Genomic DNA, 5658 nt, shown 5'->3' with positions numbered 1-5658 from the left:
TCCAAGCAAGCCCACAACAAAAGATGAAACTGAAACTGAAACATAAGCTTTCCTAAAGCATGGTCTCCTACACATGTTAGCTCAGTCAAGGTCACCAGCACAACCAACGGCCAGCAACAAATGATGTAAGGGAATAACCCATAGAGTTAATGATGTAGGAGAATAACTAGAGCTACTGCATAGGGCTATAGTTAAACGATATAGTCAAGCACAACAAATAGACTTAATGATGTAGGAGAATAAAGTCACCAGCAACCACAAGATTATAAATACCAAGGCTCATAGAAAATGTACATCAACGTAGTCAAATCAAAAGCTTCAAACCCAGCAACCTAGCAACCCAAATCAAAGAATGATGTAGAAGAATAACAGAGAAAATGTAGCCAAATCAAAAGCTTCAAACCCAGCAACCCAGCAACCCAAATCAAAGAATGATGTAGAATAATAGCAGAGAAAATGTAGCCAAATCAAAAGCTTCAAACACAGCAACCCATACCACCAGCATGAAAACTCATAATAGGATCAAGTTAGGGGCTCAGATATAGGTATTAAAATTGAATACATGGATTGCCTCATCTATCAATGGTGTTGCAATGTAGGTTGCAATCAAATGAATGGATTGCCTCACCGAACATTGTAAATGCAATGTAGGTTGCAATCACATGAATGGATTGCCTTACCTAACATTGTAAATGCAATGTATGTTACATTCTCATCCTAGATTGCTCTATCTAAACATAGCAAAACATTGTAGATTGCATTCTCTTAACTAAGACCATCATCATTGCCCACTTAGAAGAATACAAAGTAGCCATACCAATACATATCGTGCAATGTAGGTTGCTATCAAGTATCATATCCAATGATATTTATATAAACCTGCAAAAGAACCAAAGTTATAATGAGATTGCAATTAGAGTAGTGAAATTAGTTACATCATTAAGTTGTTAAACTTACAAAATTAATAACATAAAGCTACACCACTAAGTGTTCAACTTACAAAAGTAGTTACATCATTAAGTTGTTAAATATACAATGAGTTTACAAAAGCAATAGATATGTCAAGTCTTCAAAAGTAGTGCAATATCAAGTTTTCATAAGTCAAACCCTTGCTCGTTGATAATCTTCTCTATAAATAGCTTTTGAGAATTTTTGGTTTTGATGATCAACCTCCTAGCTTCTGATTCATGGTCATACAAGTAATCAAGCACTTTATCCAATACCCCCTCAGAAAATTCACTCTTATGATTCGCCATGGTCTCACTCTAATACACAACACGTTGATGTACATGTTGATTTTGAATTGAGAACGACATCGTGTCAATTAAACCACACATGAGAGTCTCATCCTCTTTAGCCTTGCTACTCTTCTTCCTAGGAGTTGATGTATCAATTGATGCAGAAGCTACCCCACTAGAGGTCTTCAATTTCTTACCTTGAGAGTTGTGGTTTTGCGCACTTGATTTCTCGGGCTCAAGACGTGGGCTTGGGGACAAATCAACCTCATTATCACTAAATATTACATGATCCTCATCGCTATCCGTATCATGTTGTCTAGAGCCAAGCTTTTCAGTCATATCTTTGGTGAAATCACCCTTTGCTTGGTCATCTCCCGCAATATAACACAAGTTCTCATAGTGAATGAGAGGAGTGTTCAAATACTCCTTCAATCTAGAGCTATTGCATTTTTTTTCCTGTACAATGAAATATTGCAAAATCAGTTACTAAGAAGTAAATATTCAAAGTTTGCTTATTTATCAAAAATATTACCTATGTCCACCTATCAAAACAATCTGGATCCATGGTGACAATCTTAGTTTGTGGATCATAACCAGCCCCACTCATGTCCATGACAGTGCGCATATCAAAATATTTACCCTTCAAGGACTTGACATTGTTCATGACATTCTCCTTTGTGAACTCAGTGCCACACTTCTTGTTGACCTCCTCTGCAGCTCTTCGATATGCAAGCACCTTAAAGTTTTTATCAACTTTGAGACCATCCTTTGCCATCTGAGCAAGGAAGGGGATTAACACATCATCATTCTCTGCAGTTCATTTAGCATTAGGCACCCCCCTTGTATTCTCTTTTTTATTCAGGACTTTTGGTGGCATTTTTTTTAGTAACTGCCCGCTTCTTGCTTTTGCTTGGTGAGGCAGCATCATCCTCAAAGTCAATTGCGATTGGCCTCTTCGAAGAATGTGTCTCACTTGAATGGGTACTAGGGGAAGTGTGGATAAGTGGGTGGCCACTGTTAAGCATATTCATAAACGACATGGGTTGCTGAGTCATAAATGAGTAGTTCATATCATAAGGATTGTAAGATGGATAAGTCGGTGGAGCAATGTATTGGGGCGGAGGGAATGGTTGTGTAGTGGGTGGTGGGGGAGCCGGGAAGTATGGATAAGTGGGTGTTGTTGGTGTTCTAGGTGAAGTATTCCTGAACTTATCACTTTCATTAGAATCTGCCATGACTGTTTGCTACAAATTAAAACAGACAAATAACAAATTTCAAACCTCATGTTAGTACAATAATAGAGTACGAACATCAAAAAGTAGCATTCATAAAGCCCGATCTTCATAGCTAAATCCAGAAAACTCAAATAAACCACAAGCTTGAAAAACCAGTATGCAAACAAGCCTCACAGCTCATATAATCAAGGTTGCAAACAAACACAAAATTAAACAGAACCGCAAGTTGGATATATACAAAAGTAGCATGCGAAAATGATAATATACTCATTTATCCATGAGTATTGTTGTAACATGAACGAATACATAGAGGTAGTAGACAATATATCAACGAGTACAATAACACATGGAGAATATAACTTAGATTACATCCCGATCTCGGTTGTGTCTCCACCACGCCATTTATCACAATAATCTTCCCACATTTCAATTGCAATTTGATCCCTCTTTGCTCTCCATTCATTTCTTGAATCTCTTTCCTCTCTTTGTGTCATAGTTTGAGTAAAGTCAACAACACCCTCTTCACCTTCATTTGCTATTTCATCTCCATCCTCTTCAATATGGTTGTCCTCATGCAACAACTCATCGCCCGGGTCTTCTATGGCGATATAGTTATGAAGTATAGTACATGCAATAACTATATCAACTTGAGTTGGAAAAGGGTAATGTGGCTTCGCGGATAGGATTTTGAAATGCTTTTTAATACCCCAAATGTTGATTCAATTTTAGACCTTAGAGATGAGTGTCTTAAATTGAACAACTCTTGTCTATTATTGATTGGCCTACCCTTGTGCTCATTTAGATGATACCGCACTCCTCGATATGGGGAGATAAAGCCATGCATAGTAGTGTAGCCCGCATCACACAAATAATATTTTCCTATATTTATCAAAAAGAAATTTAGTATATTTTTTAATTATAATTAAGTAGACATACTTTATTTGACTGATTTATTACTGTCGTAAACTCTCAATCCGTAAGGTTGTGGTCTAGATAACGCGTCTTGTAAAACTCTATAATCATTTGCGGATTCCTCCCATCCAGCTAGAACATACGAAAATAACTTGTTGGGAGTGCATGCAGCTAGAACATTTTGAGTTACATTTTTACGATCTCTAAAACGTGCAACAAGGATAGCGGGAAGCATGGCGTCGATATGGGTTCCATCTATCATGCCAATACAATCCTATATGATACATTAAACAGTTATTAATAATAGAAAGGTAAAATTAATTGTTAGATTATGAGTAGTTATATTATAATAATGATTACCTTGAAATAAGGATAATATAATGGGTTAGTGGCAATCTCTAGTGATACTTTATTTGGCGCTTGCTTCATGTACCGCCCCCTTAAACGACCAACGGCTTCCAAGCACTTGTTAAAGTATTTTGAAACGGTTTCCCCCGATCTTATGAAATGTGACCTAACAATTCTATTTTTTGTTTTATGGCCTAATATATTAAGGAACATGAGCAATTGTTCTTCTACTTTAACAACCCGTCCATGTTTTAGTAGGCCGGTATATCTCATTATGCTGACAAGATTCTAAAATGCACGCGGCCTCATTCTAACATAAGCGCTACAACTCTCATTATAGCCACTAAACACACGACTTATGTGCCTAGCTCTCATATCTATCTTCTCTTTATTTTTCACCTTACGTTGATAAGTGATTGATTTCCGTCTACTACGTATCCTCATCAAACATGTAAACACACAAATCACCGCGGATATAGTAGCATTAGAAGCCATCCTCGTTAACATCTCTTCATCAATGTCGTCCATCTACATTGTTTTAAAAAAACTCACAAAGTCACAAAATTGAAAAAAGCACAAAAATAATCTATATAGTATTGATCATTCATTGTTGATAATATTTGTTGGGAGCTTGAACTTTTGGTGGAAAATGAAAACTGAAAAATTGTGCATCCTCATTGTTTTACTTTGTTGTACTTCTCTATGCATACAGATGATATGGTTCTCATGACAAGCTTGTTAAACAATTCTAAGTGATCAATACTATCTGCCCATTTGATATATTGATAATGCTCTCTGATTAAGAAGGGCTCCAAAGCATGACATGTTAGCTAATTAGATATATATTGTTGTTTGGATTGTGACTTAAGCATTGTCATAACTGATACATCTAGAGCACATAATTGCTGTATACTACTATCATCCTTGTTGTAAATTGTCTTCTTTCAATTTCCTTCACTTCCTGGAACTAAGTATGAAACCTTTTTCATGTATGTGAATCTCTCTACTAGTTTCTCCAAATTTCTTTTTATAGCAGTACAAATACATAGATAGAGTAAATTAGATCTGAAAATTAGATCTGAAAATTTCAGTCTAATAATTGTGCCAAATAAACTTGATCAAACTAAATCAATTGCATATGCCTTACCACATATTAATTTCAGCTAGAACACCCCAACAACAAAACCAAATCCATCAATTTTACAAAGAAACCCTAATTTATGGAGAAAAGGAACGAGTTTTACCTGCCGAGGAGGAGACTTAGTTGGTCGGAGAACTGTTCGGGCAGAGAGAAGTTCGGTTGAAATAATAGAATCCCCAAATCAAGTTACTCCCAAAACCTCACGAAAAGTGGAGAAGAGGCAAGGCAGCTTGCCTGGGAGTTGGGGACGCTGATGAGGAGGCGGAGCCCGCTGAAGTTGGGGTGGAGAGGAGGGAGGAGGTGGCGTCGTAGTCGGGGTTCGGCGGGAACGAGAGCTAGGGTTTCACGCGGAATTTGAGACGGTGGGTAAAAGAGGACCCAGGCGAAAGCGGTGACTTTATGGTTCGCTATGGGATCGGTCTTCAGGTAAGAGCAGAGTTACGCTGAGCTGGAGGTGATATGTCAGAGATCCAGCCCACATCCACTATGAAAAGTGGGATTTTACAAATGCTAAAAAATATTAGTATTTTATAGTTTGGAGATGTGATATCCCAAATTTTTTTTTGAAACAAACTTGATTTATGGATTTCTAAAACCTCAAAAAACCACTTTTTACATCCCAAAACTTAAAATCTACCCTATATCCAAAAAAAAAAAAACAAAACAAACACCCCCTAAAACACCTTCGTCTTACACACTACACCTTTATTAAATTCGTCATTAAAGCCAGGGGTAAATTAGTCATAAATCTACCAGCATATTGCAAATCTCCCGTTTTCTTCCA

This window comes from Asparagus officinalis, chromosome 3 (assembly GCF_001876935.1).
Source record: "Asparagus officinalis chromosome 3, Aspof.V1, whole genome shotgun sequence".
Taxonomy (NCBI): Eukaryota; Viridiplantae; Streptophyta; class Magnoliopsida; order Asparagales; family Asparagaceae; genus Asparagus; species Asparagus officinalis.
This window is presented reverse-complemented; position numbering follows the sequence as displayed.